This window comes from Cnephaeus nilssonii (genome assembly GCF_951640355.1).
Source record: "Cnephaeus nilssonii genome assembly, chromosome: 22".
Taxonomy (NCBI): domain Eukaryota; kingdom Metazoa; phylum Chordata; class Mammalia; order Chiroptera; family Vespertilionidae; genus Cnephaeus; species Cnephaeus nilssonii.
Genome location: NC_137093.1, coordinates 12450179 through 12477512, shown reverse-complemented (window position 1 = coordinate 12477512; position 27334 = coordinate 12450179). Strand labels below are relative to the sequence as shown.

The window sequence follows — 27334 nt, the reverse complement described above, 5'->3', positions numbered from 1 at the left end:
AACAGGGGGCCAGTTCACTGTCCCTCAGACCGTTGGAGGGCCGGACTATAGTTTAAAAAAAACTATGAACAAATTCCTATGCACACTGCACATGCCTAATTTTGAAGTAAAAAAACAAAACAGCAAAAACACCCGCATGTGGCCCGTGGGCCGTAGTTTGAGGACGCCTGGGATAGAGCATTGGCCTGTGGACTGAAAGGTCCCAGGTTCGATTCCGGTCAAGGGCATGTACCTTGGTCGCGGGCACATCCCCAGTAGGGGGTGTCCAGGAGGCAGCTGATCGATGTTTCTCTCTCATCAATGTTTCTAACTCTATTCCTCCCCTTTCCTCTCTGTAAAAAGTCAATAAAAAATATATTTTTAAAAAATGTCTAGAACAGGTAACCCTCAGAGACAGAAAGCAGGTTAGGGGTTGCCAGGGGCGTGGGGGGAGGGGGCATGGGAAGTGACTGCCTAATGGTGCTGATGGGGGTGGGGTTTCTTTTGGGGGGTGAGGGACATGGGCTGGGACTGGATGGTGGTGATGGCTGTACGACTTGACGAATGGACGAAATGCCTCTGAACAGTACCCTGCAAGACGGTGCATGGCATGACATGAAACATCTCAGTCAAACACAGCGAGGAGCCGGGCCTTCCGGGCGGTGCAGCCGGCCCCCCCCCCGTCGGCAGCAGCCCGGACAGTCGCTGGCGGGGTGACCACGGGCATTGGCCTCCGTCCCTCTCTGCCCAGGCTTTTGCCACCTGCCTCCCGGTCTCCATGCCAACGGAGAAGGGAAACAAACGTCTGACTGCGGGCACACCACCCGCTCGCTTGGAACGCGGGCATTCCACCAGCTTGAGACGCGCGCACGTCTGGGCACGCCAGGGGACTGGCGCCCCGTCAGGACGGCATTCACTCGGTGCGTTTGGCATTTATTTAGGGGGGCTGGGCAGAGGCCGATATCCTATTCATGGAAGCGGCATGAGAAACAGACGCCCTGGACTCGCTCACGTCTGCCGGTCGGAACAGAGTCACGGCAGGATCCTCGGGAAGGAAGTCGGGGTCCCGTCGCCAGAGGTCCGTTTGATTTTTGTCGCCGTCGGTTGGTTGGTTTGCGCCCTGCAGTTTCCCAATCCACGTGCAAGATGGAGGTTGGAAGCTCAAAGGAGAGGGTCTGTGTGTGACGTAACTCCAGTGGGGGCGCTGTGCTGGGGAAGTGAAATTTGCCGATGGCAGAACTTGCCTCAACCCTCCCTTGCCCCCCACAAAAGGTAAATATGGGGGTGATGGATGTGCTCCTCAGGATGGGAGGAGTCTCCTCAGGACGTACGTAAATGGCAAGAGGTCACATGATGCACGTCAAACTGCAGGGCATCCCCCCAGAATGCACGCACACTGGAACAGCTGACAGCCCAATTCTGGCAATGAAATGCGTTGTTTTTTTTTTTTTTTTAATATTTTATTGACTTTTTACAGAGAGGAAGGGAGAAGGAGAGAGAGTTAGAAACATCGATGAGAGAGAAACATCGATCAGCTGCTTCCTGTACACCCCCCACTGGGGATGTGCCTGCAACCAAGGTACATGCCCTTGACTAGAATCGAACCCGGGACCCTTGAGTCCGCAGGCCGACGCTCTATCCACTGAGCCAAACCGGTTAGGGCTGAAATTCGTTTTAATGAACACTGCCTTTAAGATTCCTCGAAGTAGTGTAAACATTTTCTGGGACACCCTTCCTATTACGATTTTATTACAATACCAGAGGCCTGATGCATGACATTCCTGCGAGTAGGCCTTCCTTCCCATGGCTGCCGGCACCGGCTTCCCTCGCAGCCCCGGCTTCATCCGGAAGGTCGTCCGGAAGGATGTCCGGTCTAATTAGCATATTATGCTTTCATTATTAGAGATAGTACAATATTACAATTATACTTCAATACAATGGGGGGGACGTGAAGGAATAAAATGTGTTTTTTTTTGGTTCCCAGTGAACAGCAAAACACGTGTGTTATTTAGTATCAGGACACCACCCCACGACTCCCCAGCGAGCACAAACCTCAGTACAGAACCGTGTTCTGCTTTGTCTCACATCCCCTGCAGGGGAGCGGGCTGATTTGCTCTGGCCCCTTGTGTGTGGGGTCACCTGGCAGTGTCTCCTATTTTATTCCCGCCGTGTTCCGCCCGCCCCCCCCTCCCCCCCAGTGGGCTCCTCGCTCACTTTTTGTACTAGAAACGCTTTTGTCAGAACCGTCGTTCCCCAGCGTGCACCTCTACCTCGCCGCAGGGGTCTGCCTTTTCCCTGGGCCCTGCCCATCTCATTCTGCGGCCGTGAGTCAGCGAGTCAGCGCGGACCTTCTCACCCCGGGAGCGGCGCCGGGCGGGCCGCCTTGGTTGGTGTGTTACCGGGGCCAAGCCTAACCTCTAGCGTGGGGAGACTTGCAGGGACCTCGCAGAGGGGTCTGGAGGTGGGGGGGTTGTGGTGAAGCTAAGAAACTGCGTGGAGAAGCCGTGCAGCGCAGGGCGTGTGCGCGGGGAGCTGTGGATTTTGGCGTGGAGAGGGAGGCGCGGGACGTTCTGTTCATGCGGACCCGCGTGTGTCGGGGCTGTTGTTGTGGCCGTGGCCGTGGCCGGGAGGGGCAGGTGCAGGGCCGAGGTGGGGGCTGGATCCCTGCAGGCCCGTCCTGTCCCGTCCCGGCAAGGAGTTTGCAGAATTGGCGGTGACTCCCGGGCGTGGGCGCGTGGGCTGCGCCGGGTGGTGGGCGGCCTGTGAAAGCCGTCCCTGTGCTCCGCGGCGCGGTGCTCGCAGCCACACCTCCCACGGCCTCCCTTCTCACCTCCCCAATTAGACGCTCCCTCCCCTGAACTCGCACCGTCTGTCCTCGCTTGCGGTTCATCGCTGCTGTAGTCTGCAGCCACGGGGCGGTCCTCCTCTTTCACCCGGTGGGGACTGCTGGCCCCTGGCGGGCACGGGCCGGACCCCCGGCAGCTGGCCTCCGCCCTGGAGTTGGGAGTTTCTGGAACAATCCCTGCTCCTGCAGCTCGAAGGGGCTGCCTTCTGGTCCTGGTCCCTGGAAGGACCTCCCGGTGGCTGCCTGCTTCCCGGGACAGGAACGGGCTCGCACATGGTCAGACAGACAAGGATGTGTGTGGAGCTGCCGACGTGGGCCCGGGCGTCTCTGTGGGAGCCCGGGGTGGGGGGCCTCCCGCCGTCTGAGGCTGATCCACCCGGGACTCCCTGGAGACCACGCCTGGACCTTTTCCTCGGTTGTGGGTGTCCTCTGGCTCCGGGTCTGCAGGCACGCACTGCCTGGGTGCAGGGGTCGATGGGAAGGCGGGAGTCCGTCATTTGCTTCACCCCACGATGCTGACCGTGACCTGCCCTGGGCACCCCAGCTGCTGACCCCAACGCTGGGCTGCTTCCCCCCCTCTTCCACCCGCCTCCCCGAGGCAGCCCGAGCCCTGCAGTCCCCGCGGGGCGATGGGGGAGCCTCGGATTGAGGCCGAGCGCTGGGAGCTGGGCCTCTAGCCGTCAGACACCTCCCGCCTGCGCCGGGTGTTGGAGGTGTGGGCCCGGGGTCCCCTGCCCTGTCCTCTGGGCACATCCGTGTCCCCAGGCCCTGGCGTTGCTCAGGACGAGGCCCGGCTTCGGCGGTTTCCGGGTGGGGTTGGCGCCACGTGGTCAGAGCGACCAGGAGTCTCACGGCCTCCCGCGGGCTTCTCCCTGCAGGATGCTGGCCGTGCGTCCCGGTCCCCGACACCCTTCTGTGGGCCTCGTCAGCGAGCCGTCCCGCGGGGGACGTCGAGGGAGCCTTCTCACGCAGACCTGCAGGTAAGGACCGCCCCGGCTTTGGAGTTTGGGGGCGCACGGGCCCTGTTGCCGTGTGCTTCCTTCCTCCGTCTGACTTTGTCTGGTTACCGCGGGGTGGAGCGGGTTCGTCCATCCGCCTTCTGGCAGATGCTGGCAGCTCCTCATGGAGCAGGGGGGTCGGACGTTCTGTCCGGCTGTGGTCGCTCCCACGTTCCGTCTCTGCTCCGTCCAGGGCGCCCAGGGCCTCCCTCCTCTCGGCTCCCCTGGCTCAGCCTCGCCTCCCCACCCCAGCCAACGGGGCAGGACAGGAGTGGGGGCTCCCCAACCTCCGCCGGGGGCGGGAGCTGGCTGTGACCGAGCGTGGCAGGCCATGCTCGGTGACACGGGAAGGCCATGCGTGTTTTCACGTGACCCGCTCCCCAGAGGAGGAGCTGAGGGGACGAGGCGGAGGCCCTCTGGGGGTCCCGGGGCCTCGGGACTAGAGGTGGGATCCCGGGGGCTTATTTGCTCTTTCTCTCCCTCTGCCCCGAGGGAAGAGCGGGAGCCCCGGGCCCCCCTCGTCCATCCCGGTCCATCTCACCTCCCGCGTCTCAGGCCCAGGCCGCGCCCTGGCTCGTCGGCACCAGGGCCTCGGGCGGGTAGAGCAGCGAGGGTGATGCTTTTCCTTCCCAAACCCTGAGGAACCCTCTCCTGTGTGCTGACCGGCTAGACTGAGCTTTAGGGACCCAGGAGGGGGATCCACCTGGGAAACGAGCCAGCAGGGCGCCGAGGCGGGGTGGGGACGCGCCGGCTGGGCTGAGCGCACAGCACCCCGGCAGGAGCCATGACGGTCCCGTTCCACACGAGGAAGCCGAGGCTCAGAGATGCCAAGGACCTGGCTTGGGGTCACAGGCGGGTCAGTGCTGGGCTGGGGACTGGCCCCCAGAACTAGACGCAGATGCGCGTGGCCTGGTTTACTGACCCAGCGTGGACTTGCCCGTGGGGGCGGGGGGCGGGCCCAGCCTCCAGGTGGTCGGGCTCCAGGGGGGTCCGGTGCCTGCTCCGGCCTCCCCTCCCTCCCTCCTCCCGGGAGACGCCGGCACCTGGGCCTCTCCGCCCTGCTCACCGCCTTGTTCTCTGCTGGCACGGAAGGCTGTCTTCGTCTGATTGCTCATTCTCTTCAGTCGCCGCAAAAAGGCCTCCGGGTGCGAAGGAGGGACAACGGGGCTGCCTGTACTTTTGCATTTGTTTTCATCTGCTCTCCAAGGTGGTGTCTCGGCGGAGAGGGGCGGTGTGGGGGCAGCGGGCTGGGCCCCGAGCCTCAGCCCCTCCGAGGGCACCTGCTGGGCGGGGGGCACCTCTCTGCCCACGACCTGAGCCCCGGGCCCGGCATCAGCGTGTTGCTCCGAGGGCCCTCCTCCTGCCGAGCCTTTGCTTCCGGCTCCCTCTTCTGTGGGGGAGGGTTCTTTCCTCCCTCGCAGCTGCCTCCCGGGATTGGGGCCCCGGGGGGCACAGAGGGGGGCCTGGCTACCCATCTTCCTGGGGAACGGAGGGGTCCTCCCCCAGCATTCGTCAGCTGCACGCGCTGATCCAGCAGATGCTCACGGACCCCTCAGTCCCTGCCGGGAGGGTCCCAGGAGCGGGGACGCAGCTGTGGACCTAACAGACGGAAGTCCTGGCGCTCTCTCCACCTCCTCTCACCTCTGCGCTTGGCCTAGGCCGTTCCAGAGCCCCCGCTTCCCTCTTCTCACCTCTGCCCAGCCCCGGAGCACGGCGGGCCCCAGTGGGGAAGTCAGGGTCACCCCGAAATGCCTCTGAGCTCCTCCTAGGAGGTGGGGGCCGCGCAGGGCCCCGATGGCGAGACTCACGCAGCGCAGAGCGGCTGAGCGTGGGATTCTCCCGTCGCCTCTGCAGGGCTGAGGGAGGAGACGGCGGAAGGAGCGGGTTTGTTTTTAAGGGGTTCTTGCTCCAATGCAGCTCAGAGCCCTTCCTTCCCGAGGGGGGGGGGGGTGCAGGGCCGGACGCTGGGGTTCCTTTCTCAGCGCCACCCGGCTGCCTGCAGTCGCTCCGTGAGAGGCACGGCCAGCCCAGCGCAGAGAGGGTCTGCCACAAAGAGGGGTTCCGGCGGGGCGAGCCTCTGCCCTCAGGCCGGCTCCCGCCGTCGTCGGAGAGGGTTGCTTTCTGAGCGGGTGGGTGAGCAGAGCGTCCAGCTTTGCCGTGGGGAGGGTCCGAGGCTCAGAGGGGTCGCTCCCTTCCTGACTCCCCAGCCCTCGCAGGGAGGGGCGTTTCCTGCCATTGTCTCCGCTGCAGCGGCCTCCTCAAGGTCACTGCCTCCTCAAGGTCACTGTCTCCCGGGGAGGAAGCACCGGCGGCTCGGGCAGGACCTCAGACTACAGCAGCCGCTGACACACACTTTGCACCCAGCCCCTTGTCGGTGGGGCCTCCTTCCCCTGCCGAAGGCCCGGGGAGAGCGGCCGGGGGTCCCCTCTGGGCTCCGACCTGTGATGACGCACAGGCTACACCCCGCAGCCAGCCCGGGGCGCACACGCGAGGGGCCGCCCTGCGTGGAGCTGGTCCCCTGCGGTGCCCCGGCCCCTGTGACCTCTCTGATGACGGGAGCCTCCAAGAAGGAGGTGGGCCCTCCCTTGTTGACACGCTCAGGGCCTCCCTCTGAGGAACCCCGGCCCTTCTGTCTCCCTTCTCAGGAGCCCCCGTGCCCACTCCCTGGGCTTGTGTGTTGGCTTAGATGGCGCACTCGTCCCCCCCCCCCCCCCCCCCCGAGAGCGTCCCTGGTTTTCATCCAGTGGCGGGAGCTGTGTGGCTCTGCCCTTGTTTCTGGTCCCTGCCCTGGGCACTTGTTGGGGTTCGCACACGTGGCTCTCGCACTCCGGGCTTGGGGGGGTGGAGCTCTGTGAGGCCGCAAGGGGGCGGCGCTGTCTCAGCCAGGGTGGTTGGGCGGGGCTCCTCTGGAGCTCTGCCCACTGGCAGGTTCCCCCCCCACCCCCTCCATCCCCCCACCCCGCCTTCAGCTCCCTCTGCCCCCATGTCTGCCTTTTCTAATGAACAGCCCGGCCCATTAGTGTCCCTGGGTCATTTCATTGCTCGGCTCCTCCTCACACTTCCTGAGCCATAAGCCTGCCCAGAACAGTCCCTTTGGTTCCTGGAGACAGTGTCCAGAGCTCCCCCCCTTCTCTCCTGGTAAACTCCTACACATCCTTCAAAGCCCAACAGAAGTGGCCCATTTTCTGTGAAATCTTCCCCATCAGGCAGTCGGCTGCTGCCTTCTCCCGGCTCCAGCTGCACCCTGTGCCTCCCTCTACGAATGCACTAGGTGCTCTAATTGTCTGCCCCGTCCCCGACGGTGAGCTCCCGTCCAGGCCACTGAGGAGCGGGAGCGGCACCCGGTCCCCAAGGTCCCTGACCAGCCAGGTGACCTCCGGGTCGTCCGTCCTTCCAGGAGGTGGGAAGTGGCCGGGTAAGCGGAGACCGAGTGTGCACTCTGCCACGCCTGCACCTCCCCCTCCCCCAGGGGCTCAGCCTTGGTGCCAGCGACCTGCTTTGTGTGAGCGTGTGCCCGGAATCGGGGAGCCCTCGTGCCTGCTCCCTTTGAGTCTTTGCTCTGTCTCCCAGCTGGTTAGCACGCCGACGCCCTCAGGCGGCCATGTCCCCTCGGCGTCCCCGCAGCCGGCAGCTGGCACACGTGTCCTGGACTTGTCAGCTGCGTCACTGCAGAGGCCGCGGCCAGTGGGGGGAGAGGGATTATGTTGTTCCCATCTGGCTCCGGCGCCTTCCCGGCCCCATCCAGCTGTTCCCCGTGACCCACTGCCAGGCGGCAGGTGCAGGGGTGAGGCCTGCCAGGCGCTGGGGGCCTGTCCGTCATCCTCACGTGAAATGTCTCCAAGGCTATTTCTGGCCTCGCCGTGATCCGTGCGGCTTCGGGGATAAATATAGACACGATTGAGAAGCCCCAGGGGCAGCAGGCGGGCCGGCGGGCAGCACCGGAGAGAGTGTGGCCGGGCGCGTGGCCTTAAAAAGTCTGCCCAGCCATGCCGAGTGCAGAAGGACAGATTTCCTCGCCACGCGCCGTTCCTGGGGCGGCTGGCCGAGCAGGGGCTGTGGAGAGAGGGGGACGGAGGAAGCTGAGCCATCGGACCTTGCACAGGATGCTGGGAGGGACTCCCCCGTTGCCCTGCCAGCAGCTTCTAAAGGGGACGCCCGTGGCCCCAGCCGGAGTCCTGGGGACAGCTGCGTGGAGGGACGGCATGCCGAGCCGAGACCATGGCCCCAGGGCAGCATCCTCAGCCCCCAGCCCCCCCAGGCCAGGCTTCTGCTGCAGAGGGGGCCGCAGACAAGGGCGGGGCCGGGGTGATGGTGGGGTGCCCAGGCCTCGGCCTACGGGCAGCTGTGTCCACGCCTGTCTCCTTGTTCTGCTCCCGCGCTGCCCGGATCCGCCCCGGGCCAAAGCGCATCTGTATTTACCTGCGGGTCCCCGGTCCTCTCTGCTCAGCACGGCGGGCTGCAGAGTGGCCCTTGTTTAGGCCGGAGCGGCAGGGAGGGAGCCCTGCCTTCCGGAACCTTCTCCGTGCCTGCCTTTACTTCCCCCTTCCCTCTCACCCCTTCCCGCCCCTGACTGCCTCCTCCCCGGCGGGAGCGGACACCTGGGGCTGGCGCGGAGCGAGGACCCGTTTCGAGGAAAAGGATAGAAGTCCGTGAGCTGGAGAGAACCTCCCCGCCAATCATCTTGTCGCCGTCGTGTCGCAGGAAGCATGTTTCTGTGGTCCCTCCCGCGGCCTCATTAACAAAGGCCAGGACTGGAGCGTGCACGGCTGGGCAGGGGGAGAGACACTCACTCGTATCGCCTGCGAGCGATGCCCGGGCGCCTGCCGTCTGCGGGCGGGAGCGGCAGCCGTGCCGTGGGAACTCGGCCAGCCCCTCGGACGTAGGCTTTGGGGCTGCAGGGACAAAGGGAACCTCGGCTCCTGGAGCCGGCGGCCCGTGTGGGGGTCGTCACTCAGCCCCCCCGTGTGGGCTCTGAGCAGCCGGCCCCGCTCTCAGGATCTCGTTGGTCCCGGAGGGGACAGAGTCAGTGGGCAGTTGCGGTGCCCAAGGCACGTGCCAAGCCCTGGGGGATGGGGAGGGGGGCCGACGTCTCCGGGGCCAGGAGCCCTTGGAGGGAGGTCTCAGGGGCCTGACAGTTGAGCTGGACCCTGCAGAACGCCCAGTTCACTCAGAGGAGCGGTGGGGATGGGGTTAAAGGGGAGGGGCCTTCCGGGCGTGCGGACAGCCGGTGCAAAGGCCCAGAGGCAGGAGGATCCTGTCCGCCAGGTTAGGGGCTGAGCTGGGGGGACAGGCGGAGCCCAGGCCAGGAGCCAGGTTGGGGGTGCCGTGTGCTCCCCTGAAGGAGCGTGGATGACGTCTTGGGAGCCGGGGGAGGGGGAGAGCACAAGGGGCCTTTAGTCAGAGCGATGTCAGGGCTGGGACGCTCCTCGCCTTCGTGCGGAGGGCAGGCCGGAGGCAGGGGGCGGGGCCGGCTGGCGGCGGCATCGCCATCGCGGGTCTTGCTGGGTTGAGCACCTGAGGGTGTTCTTTGTTTCTCACTGAGCCTGTGAAGTCGGGAGGAGAGACTGGGAGCTGCTGGATGGCAGTGCCTGGCAGGGCTTCTGACCGGCTCGGTTCCCCTGGTCACCAGAGGGGCGACCTTGTCCAGCAAGCTTGGCCAGGGGCGGTAGCGGGGTCTGCAGTGGGGATAACTGACTCCCAAGGGGCTTAGCCCGTGACCCGGGGTTCCCTCTCCAAGCCCCCGAACCAGCAGGCTGCGAAAGGGGTGGCTGTGTCGTTCTCAGCTGCTTCCCCGCCTCACCCCAATGCTGGTGCTGTGAGCCCCGCACCCGAAAAAGACGTGACTGGGAACGTGTCCTGTGACGAAAGATGAGCAACGTTTGCTCACGTGACCCACAGGAGCTAACCTGGCCACATAAGCATCGTCATGTACGCACGTGTCTGTGGGGTGTATTGGTAACTAGAACAAAGGGGAGGAGAGTGTGTGGCCCTGATCTCTCTCGCTTCCGGGAAAGAATTGCCCGGCTGGTGTGGCTCAGTGGTTGAGCATCGACCTATGAACCAGGAGGTCACAGTTCGATTCCAGGTCAGGGCACATGCCCGGGTTGTGGGCTCCATCCTCAGTGTGGGCCGTGCAGGAGGTGCCAATCGATGATTCTCTCTCATCATTGATGTTTCTATCCCTCTCTCCCTCTCTCTTCCTCTCAGAAATCAACAAAAATATATATTTAAAAAAAGAATTATGTAAATCACCCTCTAACCTGTGTATCTCAGTGGTTAGCAGGGGCCCTCAAACTTTTTAAACGGGGGGCCAGTTCACTGTCCCTCAGACCGTTGGAGGGCCGGACGATAGTTAAAAAAAACAACTATGAACAAATTCCTATGCAAACTGCACATATCTTATTTTGAAGTAAAAAAACAAAACGGCCAAAACACCCGCATGTGGCCCATGGGCCGTAGTTTGAGGACGCCTGGGTTAGAGTGTTGGCCCACGGACTGAAGGGTCCAGGGTTCGATTCCAGGTCAAGAGCACTGAACCTGGGTGCAGGTTCAACCCCCCAGCCCCACCCGGTGGGGCGTATGGGGGAGGCAGCTGATGGATGTGTCTCTCTCAGGTTGATCTCTCTCTCTCTCTCTCTCTCTCTCTCTCTCCCTTCCACTCTATCTAAAATCAATGGAAAAATATCCTCGGCGAGGATTAACAAAACAGAAAAAAAAAAAAGAATCATGTGAGTGAGGGAAAAAAAAAAGAATCATGTGAGTGAGAAGTCCAAGTTGGGGCGCTGCATAGCTGAGAGGGTCAGAGCCAGGAGCCCCATAAAGGCCTTCAGGCCCAAGTCCTTCCGTTCTCGGTGGGGAATAAAGGAAACCGTTTCTCCACTCACAGAACACGCTGACCCCAAAGCCGGGGTTTCCTCCCCACCCACCCCAGCAAGTCTCCAGTTCTCTGTGGACACCCACCAGCTATCTTCTTTAAAAAAACATTTTTATTGATTTCAGAGAGGAAGGCAGAAGGAGGGAGAGAGAGAGAGAAACATCAACGATGAGAATCATTGATCAGCTGCCTCCTGCACACCCCACACTGGGGATCGTGTCCTGACTGGGAATCGAACCGTGACCTGGTTCGTAGGTCGATGCCCCACACTGAGCCACACCTGCTGGGCTGCATTTACATTTTAAAAGCCCCCCTGTCTGCCCGAGGAGCCTGGCGTGGAAGCAGACAGCCGGTTAGAAATCTGTGTGCAGTGGTCTCAGAGGGTCGTTAATTAGGAGCTTTGTAGATTTTCCTCAGATGCTCGTGTAGAGAGAGATGGTCGTCCTTGAGAGGGAGTCACTTACTCTTTTTATCACCAGAGGATATTTTTCCATTGATTTTTAGAGAGAGTGGAAGAGAGAGGGAAAGACAGAGAGAAGCATCGATGTGAGAGAAAACATTGATTGGTTGCCTCCTGCATGAGCCCAACCCAGGACCTGGACCAGGCAGGAGCCTGCAACCGAGGTACGTGCCCTTGACCGGAATCGAACCCGGGACCCTTCTGTCTTCAGGCCGACGCTCTATCCACTGAGCCAAACCGGCTAGGGTGGGGTCACTAGCTCTTTAGCCGTCACACAGAATCCCCAGGTCTGGCCCCGGGTGGGTGTGGCCTCCAGGTGTCCCCTGGGAAGGCGTTGTACCCCCTCCTGCACCCCAGCCCGGTTCCGACTCTGAGAGAGTTAACTGCACACGCGGGTGCTGACCAGCACAGCTGGGCTGAGCGGAACTGAGATCTCGGGCCTGAGAGGCTTTTGAGAGGAACTGGCCGATCCAACTGTGCCGTGGGCTTCCCCGGGCCCTGCTCCGAGCCTCCCCCCCCCACTCCCCCCCCCCCCCGCCCCCGGCTTCCAGAGGCTCACGTCATCCAGAAGCTGGGGATCTGCCCTTCCCAGTGCCTGCTCACGGCCCTCTCCGGGCCTGACTTCCCCCCCACCTCCCTCCCTCCCTCCCTCCCTCCCTCCCTCCCTCCCTCCCTCCCTCCCTTCCTTCCTTCTTTCCTCATTTCTGTTGAGACACTTTATGAAACAGTGAGGACAGGCTAAGACCCTGGAGCCACATGACCAAGGTTTGAGTCCCCTCGGGGCTGTGTGACCTGGAGCAAGTCACCTACCTCTCTGTGCTTCCGTTTCCTCCTGTGCACATTAGGGACAAAAAGGCTGAACTCGGTTAATTCCCTCCTCCCGGGACCTTGGGGCCTGGGCGGTGATCGGGGCTGCCTGTCCTTCGGGGAGCTGCCGGGGATCACTGACCGCGGATCCTCTTTGGAGGAATGTGCCTGCGTGTTTGGGGGACGATTCATTCGTTAGCATTTGGCCACTTTGACCACGTCCCAGCCACACGCTCACCCCGTACGTTCCTCATCTCATACCATCCTCAAAAGCGCCTATGTCACCTCTGTTTTGTAGGAGAGAATAGGGGCTTGGAGGGGTGAGGGGACTTGCCCAGCCCCCCCCCCCCCCGCCCCCGCTGATAATGACGGAGCCGGGATCTGTCTGCCCTCCCACGAGCTGCCTCCCTGCAGCCCAGAACGGCAGGGAGGTGCTGGCTTACCGTGAATACACACGGCCTCCCCGCGTGTTCCTGACTCTGGGGTGGTCAGAGGAACTTAAACGGAGGAAGCATCCTGTAGCACAGCCGGTGCAAAGGCCCCTGGCGTTCCTGCACGCGGGGCCGCGGGCTCCTGCGCTGCCCGTCAGGAACCGGTGTGTCTGGGACAAGACGGAAAGCGTTCCAAAAGTCACTGTGATGTTGCCAGCCCTTCCTGGAGCTTCAAATAGCCTTTTGGAGAGTGGACTCCCCCCCCCCCCCGCCGCCCCCCATTCCCATTAATAACAAATTCCCACTGCCCCTCCCCCGTCTCTGGGAACCTCTGCTCTTTCTGTCTCTGGATTTGCCTGTTCTGGGGACCACGTGTGAGTGGACTCACACAACATGGGTCCTTTTGTGCCTGCCTTCTCTCAGCATCATGCTTTCAAGGTTCCTCCCTGCTGTGGGGGGTGGACATTAACATTTTTTTTTTAAAAAAATACGATTTTATTGATTTCAGAGAGGAAGGGAGAGGGAGAGAGAGATAGAAACATCATTGATGAGAGAGAAACATCGATTAGCTGCCTCCTGCACATCCCCCCACTGGGGATCGAGCCTGCATCCCTGGCATGTGCCCTGACCGGGAATCGAACCAGCATCTCCTGGTTCATAGGTTGATGCTCAACCGCTGACCCACCACAGCCGGGCAGCGGGGTGGACATTTGATTATTTTTATTTTTTAAGTTTATTTTTACTTTATTATTTTTTTTAAATACAAGTACGTGGTCGTCTTCGAAAACTCTCATGTCGGCCATCTTTTAAAATGCCACTTTCTGGGAGGTAACGCTTATTGAAAGGAAAAAACCCTTAGCGAGGTGAGAGGATCACATGAACGCATTTCAGCCGTTCAACACTGATTGCTAGACAGGTCTCACTCACGTTCACCTCCTTTGGCCTTTTACTACAGAAAAGCTAGAAAATACGCTTGACATGGTTATGCTTTTAGAAATATGTCTCTTAAACGTGTGACTGTGTTTGCCAATGGCGGGGGGGTGTGGGGGTGGACATTTTAGAAACACAGGGTGTTAGCCCTGCAGGCCGGTCCCCGTCCCCGGAGCTGCACGGGGAACAAAGAGGGAGAGGAGCCCGGGTCCTGGTCCCTGTGCCCGGGGGCTGGGCTGCCCACCTGGCTTCCCCGGTTTGCGTTTCTCCAGGTGGGCGCGCCTTCCCTTCCCATCCAGGCCCCGCCCCATCCAGTCCTCTCCGACACAGGTCCCCCGTGGGTCCTGGGCTGCGTGCTTAGGTGCGTCCCATCTCAGCCTCGGTTTTCTCACCTGTGGGATGGATCTCACACACGGACTCGCAGGCTACCTCTGGCCCCGCCAGGCTGGCTTCCCACAGCCGACCCGGAGCTGACCCTCCTGCACCTTGTGCCAGACCCACGGGGGCGGGGGTGTGGGAGGGAGGGAGCGGCTCTCAGCCTGTGACTTTTTATTTATTCATTAACTACGAGACGTTGATGTATCAGGACGCTAGAGGAGCTGACAGGTCACATGGTCTCTGAAAGCACAGGGCTGGTAATCCATTTAAAAAAACATTTTCTTCTTCTTTTTAATTTAATGGAGGAAATCATTAGCTGGGAAATTGGTAGAACTGATTTATTCCTGTTTGGGGGAGGGGGCGGGGGAGGGGAAGCGAACGCCGGCTCTAATTGCCGCTCGCTCGTTCTAGAAATATGTCAGCCAGAGCGTCCCATTAGCCGGGCCTGGCATGGGCGGAGGCAGCCCGGGGAGCTGGGTGGGGGCTGGGGGCTCTTTCTGGACCCAGGGGGGCGGCCGCTGTGATGTCAGCAGCAGCTTAGAGAAGCCAGCAGACCTGCCGTGGCCCCTGGGGGGGGGCGCTCTGGGGGGGCCCCCGCTGCCCAGGAGCCGGGATCTCACGCACGAGCCCTCATTCCCAGGGACACAGGGACACGGGACCAGGCCCGGTCTGGGAAAACGGACTACGTGCCTCTTGGACTTCATCCGGTTCCAAGAGGAGGCAACTGGGTTCACCCTAAAAATAACCAAACTCGCAAACAGCTCCGACACGCAAATGGTTTTCGAATCTATAGGCCACACTCCTTAAAGGTGCAGCTGTCCTCCCACTGCCCCAGCCTCCCACTGCCCCAGCCCGTTTTCCCGGAGCCGGGAGGGGCCCCGGGGTGACCTGGGCTCTTCTGGGGTCACCGTCTTCCGGCACCCCAGCGGAGGTCTGGCTGGGTTTCTGCCCTCTCCGGGGACGCCTCCTGCCCCGGGGCACCCCAGTGTGGCAGGGGTGCGGCCCCCGAGACTCTCCGTGGCCCCGAGTGCCCCTGACTCGGGCGGGGTGGCCGGGCTGGGGTGCCGGCGCCCCTTCAGGCTCGCTGTGTGTGCCGAGGGCCTGCCTCACTTTGATTTTCCAAGCGCATCTGGCCCAGAAACATGAGTAAAGGAGCTTCGGAGAGGAGGAGGCTATAAATAGCCAGGCAGGATGTGGAGAGGTGACAGGCAGGGGACCGCCAAGGTTGTGGGCCCGATTGAGCAGGGGCCGCCCCGGGACCCACCCCGCCTGCTGGGTGCTGGTCTCCCCACTCCACAGGCAGAGCCCTGGGTCCCCCCACCCCACCCCCCGCTGTCCTCCCGGCCACGCCCTGTGCCGGGCCACCCCGAGGCTCCTGGGCACGCTGCTACGTCACTGCTGGGGACTCTGTGTCCATGTGATAATCCTTCCACGGATGTGCCACGTCTTGGGGGGGACGTCCACCACCAAGTGGGGGGCTGAGTGTGGTCACCCCTCCGGGCGGTGGGCCTGGGACTCCAGGGCAGGCTTCTAAAGCATTGGGGGACCATCACCACCATCTTTGGGAGTTGTGGGGAGGTGCAGGCCCAGACCCTGGGATACTAACCTCTACAGAGTCTTCATTTATGAGTTCACTAGAGGCCCGGTGCATGAAATTCGTGCACTGAGGAGGGGCATCCCTCAGCCCAGGCTGCACACTCTCCAATCCGGGACCCCTCAGGGGATGTCTGACTGCCGGTTTAGGCCCGATCCCACAGGGATTGCTGGCTCCTAACTGCTCACCTCCCTGCCGGCCTGATCTCCCCTAACCACCTCTGCCTCAGCCCCTGCTACTGTGGCTTTGTCCAGAAGGACGTCTGGAAGATGTTTGGTCTAACTAGCATATTACCCTTTTATTAGTATAGATTCATTTGTTCCTTCATGTGTTCATTCATTCATTCAAAAGATGGCTTTCCGTGCCTGCTGGGTGCCAGGAGCTCTCCCGGGCCCTGGGATACAGCAGTGAATACCACCGACCCAGACCCCTGCCCGCACAGAACCCCATTCCCGTGGGAGAGACACTTAAAAAAAACACCCAAATAAAAACCATGGATGAACCTGGAAGACATCAGGCCGCGTGAGTTAAGCCAAACACAGACAGACAGGCACTGTGTGATGCCACTCCCACGAGGATCCCGAAGGGCAGGTTGTAGAGGCTAAGGATGGAGTGGCGGGTGCGGGGGGCCGGGGGGCCCAGGGGCTGGTGTCTGACGCGGGCAGAGCCGCCGTTTGGGAAGAGGAAGCCGCCTGGCCAGGGACAGGTGCCCTCGCCCGCGCTGGCTGGGGTTGCACAACAGCGTGAAAGTGCTCCGCGCCTCCAGACGGGGCCCTTACCCATGGCCACGGCGGCACGTTGGCTGTTGAGTGTCCTGTACCCCCGCTTTTAAAATAAAACACACAGAAGGAGAATGAAAAGCACACAGCGTCTCAGGCTCCGTGTTGTGAGAGGATGAGCGGGTCCGGGAGGGCAGGGCTGGGGTGAAGCCTGAGGTCAGGGCGGGAGGAAGGGGCTGTGAAGGGGCCTGGCGGCTGCGGGAAGGGGAGGTGCCTCCGGGCAGAGGGGACGCGGGGACAGATGCCCAGGCGGGCGGGGCGGGCTCCGGGCCTTCACGCTGAGTGGGTGCGACCAGGCCTCCTGGGGGCTCCGAGCCGAGTAAGGCAGGACACCTCGTGGGTGTGCGAGGGTCCCTCCGGCCGCTCCGTGGAGGGAGGCGGGGGCCACGGGAAACGAGGAAGCGCGGTGCAGGGTGGGGCGGGTCCGGGGCTGGGCGCAGCTCCCTCCGGGGTGCCCCCACCTGTTCTTCAGCGCAGAGCCGACGGGGCGGCTCTCTGTGGTCGGGGTCAGTTTTTCTGGCGCCCTCGGCTGCCACTCCCCGAGGCCACGGATGTCACTTCGCCCTCTGCCACTCGGGGGTGGGGGGGTGACTGGGCGGCGAGGCTGGGCCAGGATTCGGTTCCTGCCATGCGTGCTCGGAAGCCACACAGCTGCCTGGAAGCACGAAGCCGTCGCTGGGCCCTGGCCCCCCCGGCCGGGGGTTGGGTGCTGAGGCGTCTCCCCGCCCCCCTCCCCCACCTCGGCCTGTCCCAGAGTGGCTTCCGGGGCCCCAGCAGGCCAGGCGGGGTCAGGCCGGCTTCAGCCCCACCTGTGTCTGCTGCCTGTGCACCTGCAGGGGGGGGCCCAGCCCCTGGTCCCGGCTCCAGCGCAGACCCTCTGCCGGAGCCCGAGCAGCTGCGTGCATGTGTGTGCGTGTGTGTGTGTGTGTGTGTGTGTGTGTGTGTGTGTGAGAGAGAGAGAGAGAAGGTCGCCCTGAGCGCCTCCCACAACCCAGCCTGGGCCCGATGGCCCTCTGCACGTCCCCCACCCCCACCCCTGCTGCCACTTCATTTATTTATTTTTTAAACATATTTTTATTGCTTTCGGAGAGGGAGGGAGAGGGAGAGAGGGCTAGAAACATCAATGATGAGAGAGAATCATCGATCGGCCGCCTCCTGCACGCCCCACACTGGGGATCGAGCCCACAACCTGGGCATGTGCCCAGACCGGGGAATCGAACTGTGACCTCCTGGTTCATAGGTCGACCCTCAACCACTGGGCCACGCCGGGCCCAGCTGCCACTTTAGAAAGGTGGGGAGGGTCTGTACCACCCCTGTAGCCCCCGCCCAGCATTCCAGGGGTGACCTCAGGAGTTGCTGGGGGAAACGGCAAGAGATGGGGTTCTAGAACGGGTGCCTGGGGCCGGTCGGGGCGGGAGGAGCGGTCAGCGGTTTGGGGACCCCGTCATCATGGCGTCCGCTGAGCCCACTCCCCCGCTGGAGCTGGCTCTGTTCCCCGAGAGCCCGGCCCCCTGCCCTCTGTCCTCTTAGAAAGGGGCCTGAGGCCAGGCTGCTCCACCACGCGGACACCGGGGGGTAAGTGGGGAGAGGAAGGGGGAGGGAAGAGGACCGAGGCGCTTGGTACGTGGCCGGGGCCCTGCGTCCTACGTTCCCGTCTCATCCAGTCCTCAGAGCTGCTCTGGCCGGGTCGATCACCACTAACCCCACACGACTGTTTACTTTTAAATCAAAGCGGAATAAAGTTAATGATTGGGTCTCCCAGTCACACCAGTCCCCTTTCAGGGGCTCCGTGGCCACGTGGGGGGAGCGGTGGCCGCGCTGGGCAGAGCAGGCGTAGAAACGTCCGTCGTCACACCAAGTTCTATTGGGTCGCGTTGGTCCTCGCTCTCGAGCAGCCCCACGGGGTTGAGACTGTTGCCCCATTTTACAGGTGAACAAGCTGAGGCTCAGAGAGTTGGAAACGGCTGGCTCGTCATGCAGCCAGTGAGTGTCAGAAGGCGCGAGGACGCAGGCCGGGTGGGCCTCAGAGCGTGGACGTGGGGCTGGCGTGCACACGTGTCCGGCGGCCAGCGGGCTGCTTCTGAGGGCCAGGGGGACCGAGGCCCAGTCGTTGGCCACACACACGCTCTGGAGCCTCTGCCTCCTTCTGGAGCCCTCCTGTGCTCGGGCACCCCGTGGGGAGCGAGGCTTAAGGGGAAAGGCAGAACTGGGGTTCACATTCCGTTTGGGGCCTCCGGGACCTGCACCTTTGAGACCAAATCCCTTCGGAGGGAGGGGCTCTGGGAAACGTCACCGTGCTCTGAAACACCCGTTTTATTTTATTGTTATTTTTAAAACTATATTTTTATTGACTTCAGAGAGGAAGGGAGAGGGAGAGAGAAACATCAATGAGGAGAGAGAATCATTGCTCGGAGCTCGCAACCCGGGCTTATGCCCTGGCTGGGAATCGAACTGTGACCTCCTGGTTCATAGGTCGTTGTTCAACCACTGAGCCACGCCAGCCGCTGAGACACTCGTTTTAAAAGTGAGAGAGAGAGCGGAGACCAGTTTGGCTCAGTGGATAGAGCGTCGGCCTTCGGACTCAAGGGTCCCAGGTTCGATTCCGGTCAAGGGCATGTACCTTGGTTGTGGGCACATCCCCGGTAGGGGGTGTGCAGGAGGCAGCTGATGGATGTTTCTCTCTCATCGATGTTTCTAGCTCTCTGTCCCTCTCCCTTCCTCTCTGTAAAAAATCAATAAAATGTATTTGAAAAGAAAAAGAAAAGTGAGAGAGAGAGCGAACAGGTGGGGACAGCCCACATGCCCATCAGCGGGGAGTGCACGTGGCCCGTCCCCACGATGGCACGTTCTTCGGCCACAGAAGGGCGGAAGCGCTGGCACCTGCTCCCGTGTGCGTGAGCCTCCGGTGCAGGGTGCTGAGTGGGAGAAGCCAGACCCACAGGCCACGCGGTGGGGGATCCCATCGACAGGACGTGCCCAGAGGAGGCACATCCATGGAGACGGGCAGATGGTGGTTGTCGGAGGGGCGGGGTGTGGTGTGGGAGTGGCTGCTCACGGGACGGGGCTCCTGGGGTGATGAACTGGAACCAGGTCGAGGTGTCGGCAGCGCGGCCTCGCAGTTCTACCACGTGCCGCCGCATGGTGCGCCCGACACGGTGGCAGCAGCAGGTTTCGTGGCGGAGTTTGCCACTCGGAGAACAAGAGAGGGAGCTGCCGTCCAGGTGAGCGCCGAGGGATGTTCCTCACAGTGTCTTCACGTTGGCCACGTGCCTGCGCGTTTTCGCCGTGTCGGGGGGAGCGGGGGAGAGGGCTGTGGTGAGACGGGATTCAGCCAGAGGCCCCGAGCCTCTGCCCTGGTGCTGGGTGAGCCAGCAAGGAGGGGCGGGAGCTGGGAGGTGCTGCCCGCTGTGCTCCGTCCCGAGGGAGACATCCACATCCACGCCCGTCTGTCCCCGTCTCTTCCTGTCCCCGTGCCTTCCTGTGCCCGGCTGTTTCAATGTCCTGTGCCCCGGTGCCGGCTGGGAGACGGTGGGTTTACCCCAGATGAGCAGTGGGGGTGCAGAGATGTGATCCGACCTGCCCCTCCGAGAGGAGAAATGGAGACCCCAACCCCAGGCCACTGGCTCTCTTCCCAGTCCCCAGTCTCCACCCCCCCCCCCTGCTTGGCATGTGGGCGGGGCCTGGTGGCACAGCCCAGTCAGCAGCCGCTGCAGCAGGTGGGACTGCCCGGAGGCCTGGCCCATAGCAGCCTGGGGGCGCCGTCCACCTGGGGGACCGGGTGTGGCCCGGAGAGCTCACACCACCCTCCCCAACACCCTGCACGGGCGGCTCTGGGCGTGAAGCCCTCGTGTGGGTGGACACCCCGCACTCCCGAGGTGGCAGGTGTGGCTGAGCCTCGTGGGGAATTGGGACTCAGGGTTTGGCCATGCTGATGGTCAGACGTGGGGAGGCGGGTGGAGGTCCGAGATGCCTGCCCCCCGGACACGGACACGGACACGGACCGCCCCGGCTGCGTGCCTCCTCCGGGAGGGACTCTGGTCTCAGGCCGCCTCCGGGAGGCGATGGAGGGAGCATCCCAGCCAGGGGCACAGCCCTGCGGTTCCTGCCCTCTCCCCGCCCCTCCCCGGGGCAGGGAGCTGCTCTTGGCCCAGCCTGGCCCCTGGCCCGGAGGCCTGGTCTGGGGGAAGCTGCACCGAGGGGGGGCGCTCCTCTGCCGCCTCCCCCCGGCATATGGCTCCTCCGCCCGCCTCAGGCGGTGCCAGCGGCTCCCCCTTCTCCATGGCAACTTAGCGCAGTGGTCCCAGTGGAGGAGACAGAATCCGTTCTCCCTCTTCCCTCCCTCCCTCCGCCTCCCCACCCCTTCCTCTGGGCCCTTCCTCCTTCAGCCCTGCTCCAGGCTCTCCCGTCCGCCGCTGGCTGTCCGGCAGTCAGGCCCGGGGACCTCTGGGCTTCGAGGCGCCCTCCCGCTCCAGCATGGGCGGCGCCCTGAGGCCGTGGGCATGGGGAGCGCGGCGGCCGAGGACCTCCAGGGGCCTGGGGGGCGGCCTGGCTCCCGCGGCGTGGGGCTCCCAGCGGCTCTAACGGCGTCCACCTCGTCCCCCGCGTGCGTTCTCTTCCTGAAAGGTAATATTCCGCCCTCGCTGTCACCTCTCACCGCTGATCTGGCAGGCAGCTCTGTCCTGGTCACGTGGCTGCTTGTCTCCTCCGAGGAGCTGGGATGCAGGGAGAGGCGGGGGGGGGGGGAGGCTGAGTTTGGGGGCCCAGGGACCCCTCCAGGCAGTGTGAGTAGCGGGGCTCTGGCCTCCTGGTGTTCGGGTACAGCTGTCTGTGCTGTGCGTTTCCCCATGTCATTGCTACTCCGTGAGGACCGTCTGCCTTCCGGGACCGCGCTCTGCGGGGAGGGGGGTTAGAGGCAGGCACGTGCACCCCACCTGGGGCCGCGGGGGCGCAGGGCTCCCTGCCTCATCCTCCCTCACCTGACGGTGCAGTTCGGGGGGCGGGGGGGGGGGAGAATGTTTGGTCTCCTAACCACGACTTTCCGAGCAGATGGTGCAGGAGAGTCTCGGGCGGGCTGAGTGGGGCGGGGGGGGGGGAGGGGAGGGCGGTCCTGCCAGCAGGGTCTGCTGGGGACAGGCCCTCCGCGGAGCTGGTTCAGGCAGGATTTGAAGGCCGCTGCCCAGTGGGTCGACCCTGCCCATCGCCGCCTCCTGTCTCCCAGCAGGGCCGGCGCTCAGGAGGGAACTGATGAAGTTAACTGGGTGCCCCTCCCAGGGGGAGGGGGGCGCATTCTCTCCCCGTTGCCTCTGCCCCGTGTGCAGCGGCGGCGGCGGCGGCGGCGGCGGCGAGGATGGAAAAAGCACCCCCTTGTCAGCAGAGTACCCCCGTGCAGACGGAAAGTGAGGCCTGAAGGGAAGGTTGAGCATCCAGTTCTTAGAAGCCGAGGTTTGCTCGGTGTGAGAGGAAGCCTGTGTGGTCTTTAAACAGAGAGCGCGAGCGGCCCGTCTGACTCACGGCTCTCAGCGCCGAACGCGGACCCAGCCTGGGGGACAGAAATGACGGCGGGGGGGGGGGCGGAGGGGAGGGCTCTAGACACGCAGGTGTGTGTCCCCGAGTCAGGCTGCTGGGGGGCCGCCTGGATCCCGCATCGCACGCCGGCGTGGCCTCTGCCGGATCGGGTCGCTCTAATAACAGAACGGCAGGAACGGGGCCCCAGGGGGCTCCCCGCGGCTGCTGTGGCCGCGCCTCTTTAAACTGGGTTTGTTCCGTCCCTGAAGCCGCCGCCTCCTCGGACCCGGACTCGGGGATTCTCCCTGCTTCCCTCCGATAAGCGGTCAGTTCCTGTTGGGCGGGGCGGGAGGCGGCCGGCTGAGCTCTGGCTTGTTTTCCCTCCGCCGGGAGCCTGGAGCCCGTCACCCAGACCCTCCCGGCATCCGGACGCTGTGCAGGCTTCTTAATGACATTACCCGCTTCTGGACTGCCGGCCCGCCCGCCGTAAATTCTGACGGGTTTACGCGCCGCGGTGGGTGGGGAAGGCGGTGTGCCGGTTTTGTTTGGTTTGCTGGCAAACGGAAAATCTGATGTGACACGGAAAAGGTCAGTCCCGTGAGTGGTGGCGCTCTGTGCCCGGGGCTCGCAGCCTCCGTGGGGGGCTAGCCCCGTGTCCCGCCCCCCCCTCCCCGCTGCTGGGGTTCCTCTGCTCCAGGGTCTCTCCTGGGCGGCCGGGAGGGGTGGCTTGGATGACACCCCTGTGCGTTCCGGAGGCAGACCTGAAGTCGGAAGGAAGGCAGAGCGAGGCTGGCCTTGGAGGGGGAGGGAGGCTCGCGCCACAACCTTCCTGCTTCCATCCCGGGACTGACTGCGGGTGCTCCGTGCAGCCCCGCCCTCCCCGTCCTTCCTCGGGGGATCCCCCAGAGCGGGACTCACCTGGAAGCCTCCCCCGCAGCTGCGAGGGTGCGAGAGCAGGTTGGAGGTGGGCCGGCTGCTCCTGGCTCCGAGTGGGCAGCTCATTCCAGGAAAAGGGGGGTCATCGCCGTGTTGGCGGCTTCCAGGCGGTGAGTGGTTCTGTGCGTTCACTCGGAGGAGCTCTGGGGTTCAGGGTCGGTGCGGGGGGGGGCAGCCCGTGGTTCCCACAGACCGCACGGGGTTCGGGCAGCTCCGCGGGGAAGTGGCTTCTTGCCCCCTGCGCGCTGGCGGGCCCTGCGCGGAGTCCACCTCCCAGGCTGTGCCGGGCGGGACAGGGATTGCAGGGCCCGGAACCACCTCCCCGGGAGGCCCAGCCAGTGCCCCGTGCCCGCCCGGCCCATGCCCGGCTTTGAGGAAACCTGTGGGAGGTGGTCCTTCAGTGTCCTACGGGAATGGCTAGGAGACTGTGCAGGAGGAGGACGCTCATGAGCATCAAACTCCCCGGTCTGTCCTGGGATGTCCCTGAACACACACATGCACGCAGCCACACACATGTGCACTCTCTCTCTCTCTCTCACACACACACACACACACATGCTCCTGCACACTCACACCCCATGCACCTGTGCACACAGACACACACACACACACACACACACACACACACACACACACACGTTTCCCTCCCGCCATTGGCCACACGCACCAGTTGCATTCGGCTCCTTACGGCTCCGGCTCCCACAAACAGCTCTCGGTGCTGATGAGACCTCAGGCCTGCCCTTTCTATCGGTTGCTTTCAGCTCCGTGTCTTACTTGAGTAACACAGACCGTTCCTGTCCGCTCTGGAAAGATCGGTCTCTCTCTCTCTCTTCTCTCTCTCTCTCTCTCTCTCTCTCTCTCTCTCTCTCTCTCTCTCTCTCTTCCACGTCCCCCGGGCATGCTGAGCTCTCAGGTGTGTCACGGAGATCTGCACGTCTGTGTCTGTGACTTCGGGGGACGCCAGCTCAGCAGCCTGGCCTCCGAGGGCCTCGGGGCAAAAGGAAGGGGCGTTGTCAGATCCCAGAGAGGCTGAGCTTAAGATGGGCTGACGCCCTAGCTGGTTTGGTGGATAGAGCAAAGGCCTGCGGACTGAAGGGTCCCGGGTTCGATTCTGGTCAAGGGAACACGCCCAGGTTGTGGGCTCAATCCCCAGTGTGGGGCGTGCAGGAGGCAGCCGATCCATGATTCTCTCTCATCATGGATGTTTCTCTCTCTCCCTCTCCCTTCCTCACTGAAATCAATTAAAAAGAAAGATGTGCTGAGCGACAAGGCCATGTGCCTGGGAGTGTGTGTGTGTGTGTCCACCCTCCCCACATTGTGCATAGTTCGGCATCTTCACTTTGCTCTCCATTTCTCCCCGTTTTTTGGTTTATTGCCCAGAGCAAGGCTTAGCAAACACTGAAGCAGGATCATCATCATCTTCTTCTTCTTTTTTTTTGTTAATCCTCACCTGAGGACGTTTTTCCATTGATTTTTAGGGAGAGTGGAAGAGAGAGGGAAAGGCAGAGAGAAACATCGATGTGAGAGAAACACATGGATTGGTTGTCTCCTGCACGAGCCCCGACCAGGGCCCAGGCTGGGGAGGAGCCTGCCACCAAGGTATGTGCCCTTGACCGGCATCGAGCCCGGGACCCTTTGGTCCACAGGCCGACGCTCTGTCCACTGAGCCAAACCGGCTAGGGCTGAACCAGCATCTTAACACTCATCTCATAGGCACCTCTGTACACATCACCTCATTTATCATTCTGCAGCCACCCTGGAAGTGCTTGCTGTTGTCCCATTTTGCATATGAGCAAACTGAGTCTCTGAATGGTTGAGTGGCCACCCTGGGAAGGCAGAGCCAGAACTCAGATCACTGACTCATTCATTCATTCATTCATTCATTCACTCACTATCTATCAGACATGCAGCCTGCTCTGCACTGGGCCCAGGGAGGAGTCCCTCCATCCAGTTGTCTGAGGAGAGAAAAGGAAAGCAGGCCGAGACGAGGGGGCAGCCCGGGCCTGAGGGGGAGCCCCTCATGGCCCCCCCAGCCCACTGCTGCAGCCCGGGGTGTGTGAGTCAGCGCTGCTCTGTAGAATCTCGATCGCCTGGGTCCGATCTGCTCTTTCTGCTGGGGGGTTGGGGAGGCAGCCTGGCTCTCTTTGTTTTAAAACTTGTTACAACAGCGTCCTGTCATCAGAACGACAGCCTGCAGAGCGGGGCTCTCTGTTCTGAGCCGAGGACTTCGGGGTGGTGGCTGGGTGCAGCGGGAGGTCCCGTCGTAGGCCGGGCCTCAGTTTCCTCGTCTGTAACCTGCCGACAGCACCGCCTGCTTCACACCCCTCAGCGTGAAGGAAGCAGGTGTGAGGGCGCTTAGCAGCGAACCCCATGATTGGCACGGGGAGGGGGGCCATGATAGGATTGTCGTTAAGCATTTAGCGTCGCCCAGAGCCTCCTGAGTGACGGCGGGTTACGTCCCCACAAACCCTTCCCGAGTTCAGTGTCGTGAGTGGAGGTGCATTTGCTGCACCGAACCGCCCACACCATAGCTGAGGCCAGTCCCCTTCCACGGGCTCAGATACTCAGCTTGGCCTTCGGTTCGGCAAAATCGTTTTCTTTCTTTCTTTTTTAAAATATGATTTTAAAAAATATATCTTTATTGATTTCGGAGAGGAAAGAAGAGGGAGAGAGAGATAGAAGCATCCATGATGAGAGAGAATCATGGATCAGCTGCCTCCTGCACGGCCCCCCCTAGGGATTGAGCCCGCAGCCCGGGCATGTGTCCTGACAGGTTCATAGGTTGATGCTCAGCCACTGAGCCACGGCGGCCGGGCCTGAGAGCCCTTCCGGTGCGTGGCCAGCCCTGGTCCCTGAGCAGTGGTTGGAGGGAGGGCCGGACCCAGCCCGCTCAGCCCCGTGCGGACCTCCCCGAGCAGAGCCGAGCTCGGTGGGAAGGAACAGACCGGACCGCACACCCCAACGTGCTCTGTTCCGTCCGACCTTGCAGCCGCTGCCCACCCTGTGCCTCAGTGTCCCCCCTTCGTTGCCCCAGCGAGAGGAACGTTCCTCACCAGGTCCCATGGCCTCTCTGAAGCAGCTCGGGGGCGGCCGGGAGGGCAGAAGGTGACACCCCGGAGGCATGCTGGGAGCGCCTGTGCCGCCTGTCCGTCTCACACCCTCAGGGGCACCCACCCGCTTGGGAGAGCAGAGGGCGAAAGCCAGTGGGGACCTCGCCCTCGCCCCCCTCTGCCGTCAGCGGCGGTGTGAGCCCTCGGAGCATTCCCGGGCCTCTGCGAACCTCAGGTTCCCGGTTTGCACAACAGGGTTAAGGAGAAGCCTCGGGGGACAGAGGGGACGGTGCGGTGCGTGCAGCACATTTGTTCGCCCGGCGCCCTCACCTCGCCTGGCGCCTGGCGAAGCACTTCACAGCTTTCTAGGCGTGGGCACGGCGCGAGCACCGCCTGCGACTGCGAGTGGCTGTCAGGCTGCGCAGACGGGGCCGGGAGCTCCTGCGAGAGCCCTGCCGGGGACCTGCTGGGCCTGCTGGGCCCTGGGTGGCCGGCCGGTCCTTCTCCAGGACTGTGGGCTCCTGGGATGGGAGATGGGGGGCAGGGCGGGGGGAAGAAAGGGGGAGCTCCGGGGTGGCAGGAAAAGCAGACCTTGTCAGCCACAGGGCCCGGGTTTGAGTCCCAGCCACGGGACCTGCAGAAGTCGCTTAATCCGGGAGCCTGTGTTTCCGGGCGTGGAATGGGGGGCCGTCCTCCCGCGCGGGGCGCTGGCTGGCAGCCGTGAGCCTGGGTCCCTCGCCTGGCCCCAGGAAGAGCAAGATGCCAGGGCGGTCGCTTTACGGGGCTCTGGTCCAGGGTAGGGCTTTAAACAAAGGGTTGGTTTCAAATGGCCACCGCGTACCCTGCTGTCCTAGCCTCAGGGCCTGGCCGGCTGCGGCTCCTCATACCCAGGTGCTCGGGGGACCTCCTGTCAGGAGGCAGGGTCACTGAGCTGCCTGCGGCTCCGCCGGCCGCCCGCGGGCACGTGGCGGTGGTGCTGGTGGGGAAAGGGAGGCACAGGGCGTGTCTCACTGTCAGAGCGGGGTGTGGCCCAGGCGCCAAGGAGGGGCGTCCCCTGGACCCAGAAAGAGAGCAGGGCCAGGATTTATGTGGGTCTCCCCTGCCCCTCTGCCCCCCATTTTCTGCTGGGGAGGGGCCCTCCTGGCATTGGTGACGTCCCGCCCGGCAGCGCTGGCACGGTCTCGGCATTCTCGGGGCCGGCTCTCACCCACACTCCGCCCGGGTTGGGCCGGCACCTGAAGGGGCATGTCGATTCAGGGCCTGGAGGGGCGTCCCCCACAACTAGCCGGCTTCCCCCTCTGCTCTCCCCAGCGGGCGGGTGTGCCCCTGAGGGCGGAAGACGCACAGAGACGGCCCAGACGCTCGCTCCCAGTGCTCCTTTGGGTGTCAGCTGGCACTGGGGCAGGATTTGTTACCCCCTCCCCCCAGCCGTGCCCCGTACAGAGGAGGAGGCGGGCGGAGCCTCTGGGACCCGCCTGCCTCACCGAGGGGCCTCCCTGGCCCCGCCATCCCAGGGATGGTCTCCCGCTGGGTCCTGCCCTGGACCCTCGGCTCACTCCCAGCCCACAGTGCAAACGTGGGGGTGGTGGTAGCACCGGGCTCAGAGCTCACGCCCGGGGTTCGGCTGCTTGGCGGTCTCCCCGTGGCCCTGTGGAATGCCAGTGCTCCTTTGGGTGTCAGCTGGCACTGGGGCAGGATTTGTTACCCCCTCCCCCCAGCCGTGCCCCGTACAGAGGAGGAGGCGGGCGGAGCCTCTGGGACCCGCCTG

The 27334-nt window shown here is 63.1% G+C and overlaps 1 protein-coding gene across 10 annotated transcripts in view; it reads left to right on the top strand.

Moving 5' to 3' along the window:
• Window positions 1-27334, top strand: part of PITPNM2 (phosphatidylinositol transfer protein membrane associated 2) — a 97613-nt gene that overhangs the window by 23152 nt on the left and 47127 nt on the right. For 6 of the 10 annotated variants that reach the window (XM_079762769.1, XM_079762768.1, XM_079762767.1 and 3 more), the window contains exon 2: window positions 3703-3804. The exons of 1 other annotated variant lie outside the window; for it this stretch is intronic. The gene's annotated coding sequence lies outside the window, so the exon portion shown is untranslated. 3 more of the 10 variants (XM_079762764.1, XM_079762763.1, XM_079762766.1) reach the window with 3 other exon arrangements.